The sequence below is a fragment of the Amblyomma americanum genome, chromosome 5, assembly GCF_052857255.1.
Source record: "Amblyomma americanum isolate KBUSLIRL-KWMA chromosome 5, ASM5285725v1, whole genome shotgun sequence".
NCBI lineage: Eukaryota > Metazoa > Arthropoda > Arachnida > Ixodida > Ixodidae > Amblyomma > Amblyomma americanum.
The window spans coordinates 31640677-31653910 of NC_135501.1; positions in this window are offsets into that span (position 1 = coordinate 31640677).

The window sequence follows — 13234 nt, forward strand, 5'->3', positions numbered from 1 at the left end:
CAAAACAAAGCCAGGGGAACTTTCCGAAGATACCCCACACACGACAACCTCATACATTTTAAAAAGACGAGAGCAAAAGCACGACATATCTGTCGCAATGCTGAAAAAACTTCGTGGCAAAACTACATATCGTAAATAAATATTTCAGTTACATCAAGCAAATGTGGGAACAAGTCCGCAAACTTAATGGCAGCTTTTCTCCTTTCATAATTCCTTTCTTAGCATCTCCGGATAGACAAACAAGCATTAGCGAACAGGCCGACAAACTAGGGAAACACTTCGCCACAGTTTCGAGCTCCTCACACAACACACAATCATTTTTAAAATACAAGAACACAACTGAAAAACAACGACTGCCGACCAGTGGCAGTGCAAATGAACATTACAATAAATTAATTACACTAGAAGAAATCCGTACAGTACTTTCGGCCGGCAAACAGACAGCACCAGGCCCAGATGAAATTCATTATGAAATGCTTGCACCCGTCTCTGAAGATTCTGTAGAAGCTCTTCTGAAATTTTTCGATAAAATATGGCAGTCTGGAAAAATACCGGAGGCGTGGAAAACACCGTGGTTGTGACATTCCTGAAATCAGGAAAACCGCCAACCTCGGCTGGAAGTTACCGGCCAATAGCACTTACGAGTTGTCTTGCTAAATGTTTTGAAAGTGCGTTAAATATTAGGTTAATGTTCACCCTAGAATCGCAAAAACTTCTTGATATACACCAATGTGGATTTAGAAAAGAATGCTGTACAATCGACCATCTCGTCCGTCTTTAAAACACAGTCCGTGAAGCATTCATGCACAAACAGCATTGTCTGGCAATATTTTTTTACTTGAAAAAAGCTAATGATACCACCTGGACGTTTGGGATTCTTCGTGACGTCGCGGATCTAGGTATCCGTGGCAGGACGCTAAACTGTCTGAAAGACTTCCTCTCTGACCGTTCCTTTCGTATACGTCTAGGCGGCACGCTTTCGAAAAAATTCATCCAAGTAAACGGCGTACCGCAGTGATGTATTCTAAGTACCACACTCTTTATTGTAAAAATGAACTCAATATCGCGAACAATTCCAAAGACCATCATGTATTTCGTATATGTTGACGACCTTCAAATTTCATGCACATCTTCCAGTTTATCAATATGCGAAAGACAGATACAGCTTACACTGAACAAACTAGCGACTTGGGCAGACCAAAATGGATTTAAGTTCTCTCCACAAAAAACAGTTGCCGTCCTTTTCTCACTGAAAAAAGCGTGCAAATTGATCCCACTCTGCACATGAATGAAACTGTTCTACAAGTAAAACAAGAGCATAAATTCCTAGGCATGACTTTTTATAGAAAGCTCACTGTCCTACCTCACATAAACACCCTCAAAAAGAAAGCTTCCCGATCGCTAAATATACTGAAGATACTCTCACGTAAACATTGGGGGTCAGATAGGATGTGCCTTTTACAGATCTACCACTCCGTAGTGCGGTTCACTTTGGACTATGGATGCATTGTGTATGGGTCTCCAAGACCATCATACCTCAAAAAACTGGATGCTATACAAAACCTGGGTCTCCGTTTATCAACTGGTGCATACAGAACATCCCCAATAAACAGTCTATATGTAGAAACAAATGAACACTCTCTTGTAAACAGAAGAGCAATGCTTACATGTGCGTATGTACTAAAAATAAGATCCGTGCCAAAACACCTTTGCTACCCCATAGTTACCAAGTGCACATCTAGAAGACTGTTCAGTAATAAACCACAATCAATCAGACCTTTGCTATTACGCTTTGAAGACACATGTCATGAACTGGGATTACTAGATGCTCTACCTAAAATTGCCCCGAGACACGATCCATTGCCACCATGGCACTGCCCTCACACTGCATCTGACTTCACGCTTACACAGTTTTGGAAAAAGCAAACACCACATAAACACCTACTACAAGAATACTTGGCTTTGAAAGAGAAATATTCAAGCTACAAGGAGTTTTACACACATGGCTCCAAAACAGCTATGCATGTTGGAAGTGCCATAGTACAGGGGAAATGGGAAAAAATAGTAAGATTACCAAATTATGTATCAATTTTTACTGCGGAATGCTATGCAGTCTGTATGGCTGTGGACAAAATAATACATGAGAACATCAAAAACAGTATAATATACACCGATTCCCTGAGCCTACTCAACGCGCTGCAGTCAAGAAATGCAATTAAACCCTTAGTGGGCAGCATCATACACAAAACAGAAAATTTCAAAACAAAAGGACATACGATAAGATTCTGCTGGGTCCCGAGCCACGTTAAGACAGCTAAAAGCCAAAAAATAGCCAACGTTGTGGTTAAAAAATTGCCATCACATCAGCCATTGGAAAGTATTACGAGCATTTTTTTCTTTGCAATTTAACCTACAACCACAGATAAATCAAACAGATCGGGTTATTCAGTTTTTCCAGGAAAAATATGCTTGGTTTAAAATTTCTGCAGCACCCATCATCAGCACCCTTTAAAGCAAATCGCACGTGGTTTAATAGTACGCGCTTCGTTTGTTGCGGTGATCTGCCCGGCGTTTCACACTGGCACCGACCATCATCGCCACCACCGGCAAGTGAAGCAAGAGCGCTGGTACAGCGTTGGTGGGGGTGCAGCCTCGTTAGGTGGACAGAAACAGGGCCGGATTAAAAAAAACGGGTGCCCTGGGCTAATGCACATGCAGGCCCTCTTTCCCTATACTGACCCCTCCCCCCCCCCCTCCTGTCGCCTGCTACGCTACTGAAAATATGCCGTTTCATTTTAATTCCACCAAATTTAGAAAAACGAAGTGCGATCAACTGGATTACTATTATTGTTATTATAAGGAAAACGACAAAACTTGCTTGAAACGCGTGCTGTTGTAAACACCAACACATATGTTCACATTGTGTTTAACTGCATTCTGGTTTCAGCAAAAGCTAGGCTTTAAGGAAACGTTTAGTGCACTCAAGACGAACAACAACGTAGACAAGGCAACACAGCTCAGATGTCGATCCCTCTGAAGCTGGGCTTTGTTTGCATCACTAAGTTTAATCCCGTGAGGAGACGCATAGTTGTATTCAAAACATTATTAAAATTCAAGCATCAGACTGCAGTAATCGTTACACACGTTACTGTATAAATATGCAATAGAGCGAGAGAGAGAAAGACGGAAAGGCAGGGAGGTTAACTAGGCAGCGCCCGGTATGCTACCCTACTCGTGGGAAGGGGAACGGAGGGAGAGATAGAAAGGGGAGAGAACAAAGGGAGATGATCACTTTTCCACATGTCCGTTGGCCGTTACTTGCAGGATACACAGGGCACACACTGATAGTTCACAATCTGGCACTCAGTCCTGAGTCCTTCAAAATTTTGAAAAGTGAGAAGCGAGAAACTTGAGAAGCGCTCGTGAACCTGTTTTTTGTGTTCCCTTACTCTGTCCGTCGTCCGGTTTTTTGCGTTTCCAAGTTTACAACATTCGCAGATGTCTTGCTGCTTCGGCTCTTGTCAACGGTATCTGGACAATGTTGGCAGTGCCGTGAGCCGCTCGAGCTGCCGCGTCAGCTGCGTCGTTTCTAACAATGTCAGAGTGTCCCGGTTTTCACTGGAAGACGGATCTCATGACCCTCTTCCTGTGCAGTAGATATATACAATACTTAAGACATTACAAACACCATAAATATCCACTAGAATACAAATCAAAATTACAAACTAATTACAAAACATTATTTGAAAATATTTTCGTTAAAGGTAAGACAAGCAAGGACGACACCAAATAAACGTGGCACAATCAAAAACAACAAAAATGCAGTTCTTTATAAGCACGATAAATATCACGAAGAACAAACGAGACGAACAACGAAGATTTGCACATATTGAATTACACTGCTCAGCGTTTCATTGGCAAGGTGGAGCCTGGGAGGCGACACAACGAACTTATTGGAACTATACGTGTATAGCGCAAACAGTCCTCTTTTGAAATGGCATCTTTCGTGCTTTCCCTTTGGCGAAATTAGATTTATTTATTTATATATTTATTTTGTTAGGCGGGGGTTTTTTAAAAGAGCTGGGAGGAAGGGAGCAGCGGCGAGAACAATCCGAGGGCAACCAGGTCTGGCACAAACACACGTGGCGATAGCAATACGGCTGACACGCAGGGCCATCTTCTTCGTTTTCACGAGTCATCTGCTTTGTCTGGGTCATCTTCACAATCACCCCCAGGGCGAAGAGGAGCCATCCTGGCGATTTACGGCGACTGCAATATGGAGGGGTTGTAGTAAGGCTTGAGACGCTGGATGTGAACTGTCTCGCGGCCGCGGCGGCGGAGATCGGGAGATGGCGTGAGGGGTTCGACGACGTAATCAACTGGAGATGTTCGCTCCAGGACGCGGTAGGGGCCGTGATACTTGGCGAGAAATTTCGAGGAGAGTCCAGGAGTACTTGATGGTATCCAGAGCCACACAAGCGCACCAGAAGTGCGATGTGGTGTGAGCGTTGTCGTGGCGGAATTTCTGGCAATACTGGGCGTCAGTTGTGAGTGACCGGGCGATTTGGCGACAATCTTCTGCGTGTTGGGCGGCTTCGGAAACAGGTGTATATTCGGAGGCGTCAGGTTTTTAAGGCAGAATGGTGTCTATTGTAGCAGATGGATAACGGCCGTAAAGAAGAAAGAAGAAAGAGAAGCCAGTGTGGACTGCTGGGCGGTGTTGTTGGCGAAAGTCACATAAGGGAGGATGATATCCCAATTCGAGTAATTGGATGCGACATACATAGAGAGAATGTCCCCGAGGGTGCGGTTAAATCGCTCGGTGAGGCCGCTGGTCTGCGGATGATAGGCGGTGGTGGTACGATGTATTATGTTGCGCTGGCGGAGCAGGGCGGTGACGACATCGGACAAAAAGGCGCGTCCGCGGTCACTAAGCAGTTCACGAGGTGCACCGTGACCAAGGACGAGACGTTGCAAAAGGAAGGAGGCAACGTCTGTCGCTGTGGCAGACAGAAGGGCGGCGGTTTCGGCATATCTCGTGAGATGATCAAGCGCAACGATAGTCCAACGGTTGCCGGCCGCAATGTACAGAAGCGGGCCGTAGAAATCAATGCCGATACGGTCGAAAGGGCGTGGTGGGCAAGGGAGTGGCTGCAATTCTCCAGCAGAACGATGAGGAGATGTCTTGCGACGTTGACGGGCGAGTCAGGCGCGTACGTATTTAAGTACGAAGGTGTACATGCCGCGCCAGTAATAGCGCAGCCGGATGCGGGTGTATGTCTTGAAAACTCCCGCGTGACCGAATCGCGGGTCAGCGTGGAAATAGGCGCATATGTTCGTGCGCAGGTGGCGAGGAATAACGAGTAACCACATGCGGCCGTCGGTGCTGTAGTTCTGGCGATAGAGGAGATTATCGCGAATCACGAAGTGGGAAGCATGGCGGCGGTGAGCACGGGATTGAGAAGCAGCCTTGGGGTTGGAGAGAAAGTCGAGAAGAGAAGCGATTCATGGGTCAGTACGTTGCGCTGAGGGTATGTCGCTGATGTGAAGGGACGACGAGGAGACGTCAGAGGTGGAAAGGCTGGCGATCTCGGCTGGAAGTGGGCAGCGGTACAGGGCATAAGCGTCTTGATGCTTGCGGCCGCTACGATAGACCACGCGGATGTCATATTCTTGCAGACGAAGAGCCAACCTGGCAAGGCGGCCGGATGGGTCTTTCAAGAAAGAAAGCCAACAAAACGCATTATGGTCCGTCACAACGTCAAATGAGTGGCCATAGAGGTACGGGCGGAATTTGGCAAGGGCCCATACGATGGCCAAACATTCTTTTTCACTGACGTAGTAATTAGTTTCAGCCTTCGTACGTGTGCGGCTTGCGCAGGCAACAACGTAGTCATCAAAACCACAGATGCGCTGGGCGAGTACGGCGCCGAGGCCGAGACCACTGTCCCCGCAAGGGCACCTTGAGTCTCAAGGTGATAGTGCTTGGCGTTACCACGGACCCTTAGCCCCCATACCGAAGCTGTCATCCGCACCGTGGCGATAGATTGTAAGGTGAAGGGTAGAAACCATGAACGGTGGCGGTCGGGGCCATGGCCAAGCCCCGGCCGACGGGCTCCCCATCTGTTTACCAGGCGGGGGGCTCCGGAACCTTCCTGTGAATAAGACGGTGAATCACAGGCGACATTTAGGAACCGTCAGTATATCAATAGCGCATGAGTACCTGTTCTTCAAAAAAACCTGCACGGTCCCTGAAAAGGAACCGCACCGATGAAACATTCACCAGTACCCGACCTGACGTTGACCACTTTCCTCACTTCTTAGTGATACACTCCCTGACAGATAATGGCCCCATTTCAGCGATTCCTGTTTTCGTTATCGCTCGAACCCTTGAGAAGCTAAGTGGAAAAAGTACAAAGAAAAGAAACTCTCATCCGGTGACCTTCTTGTTGAAGTGTCTCAGAAAGACCACTGTGACATCCCTCTCAGGCAAAGGCAGTTTGCTCACCTCCTGGTGACCATCACTACACACCGGAATCTAAACACTGTGCAAGGTGTCAAATCAGAACGTGATCTGATCCAAGAAACAGAAGCTGACCTCCTGGAAGGTTTCCGAGAGCAAGGTGTCATTGCCCTTCGTCGCATCACCATAAGGCGGAATGATGAAGAGGTGGTGATACCGCACAATGTCTTGACTTTTGAACAGTCCCGTCTTCCAGACGCTGTAAATACAGAGTTCATTCACTGCAAAGTCCGTCCATATATCCCCAACCCGAGATGTTTCAATTGCCAAAAATATGGACACGGATCAAAAACGTGCCGGAAAAAACTCACATGTGCGAAGTGCGGTGCCCATAAGCACACAACCGACAACTGCAGTACCGCTCAAGTAGAGTGTCCAATCTTCCACGGGTCACATGCCGCCTACTCGCGATCATGCCAGAAATTTCAAAATGTGAAAAAATTAATTCACCTGAAAGTAACAGAAAACATCACATTCTCGGAAGCCCGGAAGAAGCTCTCGCTTCTCTCCGAAAGATCCTATGCTTACGCAGCACGCCGGGGGGCCGGGCGGCGTCTCGTCTCAGTGGGCACGCAATTCAACATTACTGATGCGCGTCCACTACGGCCCCTCACCAAGCAGCCTCCGGTTGCACCACACTTCCATGTCTCAGAGGTCAACTTTTCTCAAACCTCTGGGAAAACACAGACAAATGAAAGGGAGTCTCCCAATCTTGAAAACTGCACGTGTGCTTCCGCGTCTCCACCGGAAGCAATGGACATGACAGTGGGACCCTCAGCGTCTGAGGCGCGTAGGGAGGCCCCCTTGGAAAGGCGGAGTCTTCTAGACCGCCTTAAAACGAAAAGACATCCCCCAGTCAAACCGCCTGATAAAGGCGGCGACATCTAAATAACTCCCACTAATCTTCGCTTCCTCACCAAGAACTATGGCTTTAGAGAGCATTAACCAATGGGACTGCCGGGGTCTACTTAAGAACCTGGATGACATATATGGAATACTCGCGGAGTATCAACCAAGCATACTTTGTCTACAAGAAACGCACTTAAACAACACACAGAAACTCTCTAAATAAATACGCAGTATACCGGAAGGACAGGCAAGGCAGTGGGCACTCATCAGGTGGCGTTGCTATTGTGGTGCAGAATTCAATTGCCCCTCAATGTCTTCCACTGGCGACTGATTTAGAAACAGTGGCAATACGAGCCCTAACGTTTGACAGAAAAATAACCATATGTTCCCTATATATCCCACCAGGTCATCGGCTGTCGACTGATCAACTCGAAAAACTCATTGTTCAGCTTCCAGAGCCATTCTTGTTGGTTGGTGATTTAAACGCTCACCACCCACTATGGGCAGGTACCAAAACAGATTCTCGAGGAGCGCTAATCGAAAAATTCCTGTGGTCATCTGGCTCATGCATATTCAATAGAAAACAACCAACATATTTTTATTCAGCACACAACTCATACACAGCGATAAACCTTGCTATTGGCTCTCCTTTCCTCTTGGCAGCTACTGATTGGGCTGTTATTGGAAATCTGTATGGAAGTGATCACTTTCCATTTTCTTTAAAATATACAGAAAATATCAACCCGGGGGTAAATAACCATAGGAAGTTTAAAAAACAGATTGCCGATTGGGAGATGTTCCAGGAACTATCAGCATTGCCCTGTTCATCAATTACAGAACTAGGTATAGATGAATTTCAATGCCTGATCACGCTGCTTATAATAGACGCTGCACAGAAATCCATCCCACAGGCATCAGGTAAACCAGAAAACATACGAAGACTGTGGTGGAATGCGCAGTGCAAGAAAGATCGTCAGGACCAAAATAATGCATGGCCAAAACTCCGCCGTTATCCCACAATTCACAAATTAAAAAACTTTAAGCGAGCTAAAGCCAATGACAGGCGTACTCGCCGTATATCTAAACGGGAAAGTTGGCAATCGTTTTTCTCCTCTGTAAATTCCTACACAGATACACATAAAGTGTAGAGTAGACTAAAAGCACTTAAAGGGAATAGTTCACATCTAATTCCTCTTGTTAGCACTGCTGGTGATACATTGGAGCACCAAGCAGATGCATTAGGCAAACAATTCGAATACACTTTTAGCCCAGCACAATATACAGATTCCTTCTTGAGATACAAACTATCCGAGGAGTGCAAGCCTGTTCACAATAATAAAAGGCCATCAGCAGGAGGATACAATGGCCCGTTTACTTTACAAGAGTTGAAAGTTGCTTTAGGCACTTGTGGGAACTGAATAGCAGCAGGCACTGACAGCGTTACAAATGGAATGCTCAAGCACTTGCATGAAGAAACCCTTGAAACTATGCTGGACTTGTTTAATAAGATATGGGCTGCTGGACGTCTTCCAAATTCCTGGAAAGAATCGATCATTATCCCGGTATTAAAGCAAGGCAAAGAAGCCACACTTGCGGCCAGTTATCGGCCAATTGCCCTTAACAGCTGCTTATGCAAACTCTTTGAAAAAATGGTAAATCGTCGCCTTGTGCATTTTCTTGAAATCAACGGTCTTCTTGACCAGCACCAAGCTGGACTTAGAGCGAAGCGGTCAACCACTGACCAGCTCGTTGCCTTCGCATCTTACATGAGGGACGCCTTCGAGCATAAACAGCACTGTTTATCTATTTTCTTTTATTTAGAGAAAGCTTACGATGCCACATGGCGCTAAGGTATAATCTTTGACCTGTTTGTCTTTGGTATATCAGGAAATATGCTGTCCGCCATTCAAAGTTATCTTTCTGAACGAAGATTCAAGGTGCGTGTAGGGAACTCGTTATCCAAGCAGTTTATACAAGATAACGGTGTCCCTCAAGGTGGCGTTCTTAGCTGCACTCTTTTTATAGTAAAAATGAATTCATTAAAGAGCGTTCTGCCTAGATCGATTTACTACTCCGTTTATGTCGACGATGTACAAATAAGTTACAAGACATGTAATTTGGCCATATGTGAGCGGCAAATTCAAGTAGGAGTAAACAAAGTAGCAAAGTGGGCAGACCAAAATGGATTTAAACTCAATCCATCAGACTGTAAGCGTATTCTGCACAAAAAAGCGAGGTATAAGACCTAAGCCCGACATTACACTTAACGGGCAGAGTATTGCTGTCCAAAAAGAGCACAAATTACTTGGCGTCATAGTCGACGAAAGCTTACACTCATCAAACACATTAAGCACCTTAGACGTAAATGCATAAAATCAATGAACCTTTTAAAAATCTTGTCCCACCGGTCTTGGGTACAGATCGAGACTGCCTGCTGAGTCTTCAAAATAGTGTAGTTCTATCACATATAGACTATTGCTTAGTAGTGTAAGAGTCAGCACGAAAAAGCTCCTTAAAAATGCTCGACGCTGTGTACTACCTTCGTCTGCGGTTAGCAACTGGTGATTTCCGTACAAGCCCAATTGCAAGTTTGTACATTGAGGCCAACCGATGGTCACTTGAACGACGACGGAAATACACAAGTATATAGTATGCTACGAAGGTATTATCTCATGCTGACCATCCATGCAATGCGCTATTGCGAAACCCAAACAGTAAACTGCTCTTTTCAAACCGACCTTCTGAATCCCCGCTTTTACCCATTATAGTCGCCACACTTGTCCAAGACAGGGGCATACCTGTCTCCAACATTCTGGTAACTTCTAAAGGCATAATTTCTCCCTGGCAAGTGCATCCAATTGACTGCGACACACTCTTTTCGTGAGGTTGCTAAGAATGGGCCACCAATTGGCATACAACAGCAGTTCCTGTCCCTACAAGCAAAATACCAGTGCACAGAATTCTACACTAATGCCTCAAAGACACCACATCGATAAGTCGGAACTGCCGGACAGTTGTGTTAAAGGCGCAGCAATTGAAGCAAAGTTGCGAATAAGCCTCCCAAAGTAAGAGTACAGACCTAAGAAGCTGCGCAAGTCTTTGATGGAAGTGGGTTCGGGAAAGTCTGCGACAGCGCGAAGTTTAGCTGGGTCAGGACGAACGCCTTGCTTAGAGACAACGTGTCCTAAAATTGTCAGCTGATGCGCAGCAAAGCGGCATTTCTTCAAGTTGAGCTGGAGGCCAGCGTCAGAGAGGCAGCTCAAAACGTGCTTCAGGCGGAATAGATGGGTTTCAAAGTCGGGGGAAAAGACGACAATGTCGTCGAGATAGCATAGACACATTTTCCAATTGAGTCACGTAAAATGGTGTCCATCATCCGTTCGAAGGTTACAGGGGCATTACAAAGGCCTACTGGCGTCACAGTAAATTCATACAATCCGTCGGGGGTCTAAAAAGCAGTTTTGGGACGATCGGCTGCTTCCATGGGGACCTGCCAGTACCCAGAACGTAAATCGTGGAAGTAAAAGAGCTCCGCCCCTTCCAAACAGCCCAGAACGTCATCTATGCGGAGGAGCGGATAGGCATCCTTTTGCGTTATCTTATTAAGGCGGCGGTAATCGACACAGAAGCGTATGGAGCCATCTTTATTTTTCACAAGGACAACAGGCGATGCCCAAGGGCTACTTGAGGGCTGAATGACGCCGTTTTGAAGCATTTGGTCGACTTGCTCTGTAATAGTCTGGCGCTCGGTTGGATACACACAATAGGGGCGCTGCCGCATTGGCGCGTGGGCACCAGTGTTGATGCGATGGGTAACGGTGGAAGTTCGGCCCAAGGAAGTTTGGTGAGCGTCGAAGGAAGAGCGAAATTGATGAAGGGGGCGAGAAGCTGTGTTCTTTGCGGCGGTGGAAGATCGGCGTCGATGGAGCGCAATAACAATTCAGTAGAAGAGCGATCTGGCGTAGAGGCAAGAGGGCTGAGCGCGTTCATGGCGAGGAGTGGTGTATCGCCGGTCTCCTCGCGGATGAGCAGAGATGCGATAGGCTGCGCACTGCCGAGGCATTCACCAAGGCGCAGTGTGGTAGGGCAGAAAAACGGGTTAGAAACCAAAAGTATCCAAAGACCAGTGGACACAGTCTGTACGGCGTATGGCAGAGGAAGACACTTGCGGTGCAGAAAAGTATGCCTTGGAGTAAAGAGGACAGTGTCGTCACCGATAGAGACGCAAGACAAGTGTACAAGAATGGTAGAGCACAGGGGAATGTCGTTGTCTTCGGCGGCGAGGGCTTTAACACAGGCAACAGGAGGAGTAGCGTCCAGAAAATGATTGGGCAGAGAAGAGAACCCGACTTCCGCTCGAGTACAGTCGATGATAGCTTCATGGGCGGAAAGGAAACCCCAGCCCAGAATCACAGGATGGGAACTAGAAGGTAGCACGACGAATTCTATTGTGTAGAGGGAGTCCTGAATCGCAACTCGAGCGGTACACGCTGCGGACGGCTTGATATACTCAGCGCTGGCCATACGCAGCGACAGTCCAGCAATCGGCGTCTTTACCTTCAGCGAACTACAAAAGTTTTCGTCCATAACAGAAATCGCAGCACCAGTGTCCACAAGGGCCAATACAGAAATGCTCTCGACAGACATTTCAATCAGATTAGCAGGGGATATGTGAGGCCTTGGAAAGTTTGACGGGCACGCAGTTCTCGCCTCAGGAACTGCGGCACCTAGTTTTCCTCCTGCGGGAGATTGGGGCGATGTCGCATAGGAGAAACAGAGCGGCGCCTGGCTGAAGGTGAACGGCGTCTAGAAAGGGCTGAACGGTCAGGAGAAAAAGGACGACTAGACGGCGGCTCCGCAGATCCGCAGTACTGACTCGTGGAAGGCCAGTACGCGGGAGCTGGAGGAGGTGGCGCGTAGACTGGGAGACGGCGGCGGAAAAGCCGGGCCACATGACCAGGCAAGCCGCAGTTGTAGCAGATAGGCCGGTTGTCGATGGTGCGCCAGGGATTGCTGACTCGCGGTGCCGGCCGAAGAGAAGGAGCCACTGCTCGCGCAGGTGTTGGAGGCAAAGCATAGGTAGGCGGTCGAGGTCTGGCGACGAAGTCCGCGTATGTCAGGGGAGCGCCCACAGGGGGCGGCGTCTGGGCGACAACGTCAGCATATGTCAGCAAAATTTGGTGCTGGGCTAGTTGGTTAAGCATTTCGTTTGAAACAGGTCAGCGCTAAAGAAGACAAACACGGCGAGAGAACGACGACACATCCCTTGTGTCGTCGTTCTCTCGCCGTGTTTGTCTTTTTTAGCATATGTCAGTGGAGCGGCGACAGAAGGTGGCGGATGGGTGGGTGGAAGAGCCTCGGCAACTTGTTCTTGGATGGCGTGTCGAAGGGCCGGAGCCAAATCTGTCGCTTGCCCTGTAGGGTTCGGCAGAAGGGAAAGCTGACGCGCCACTTCTTCCCGAACAAAGTCTTTGATTTGTTGCAGCAGCGATGAGGTGTCAGGTGCTGGTGTCAGTCCAGCAAGCGACTCAACCCGTCGAGGGTGCCGTCGAGTCAGGAGCCTCTGCTTCCGCAGCTCCTCGAAGCTTTGGCAGAGGGTGACGACTTCAGCAATGGTGCGCAAGTCGCGCGCTACCAGCACCTGAAAGGCGTCGTCGTCAACACCCTTCAAAATGTGTTTAATCTTGTCAGCTTCTGACATGTTGAGGTTGACACGCTTGCATAGGTCAACGACGTCTTCTATGTAACTGGTGCAGCTTTCGGCGACTTGCTGAGACCGTTCGCGCAAGCGTTGTTAGGCGCGGAGTTTCCGAACAGCAGGGCGAGCAAACACTTCGGAGAAGGTTGTCTTGAAAGCAGACC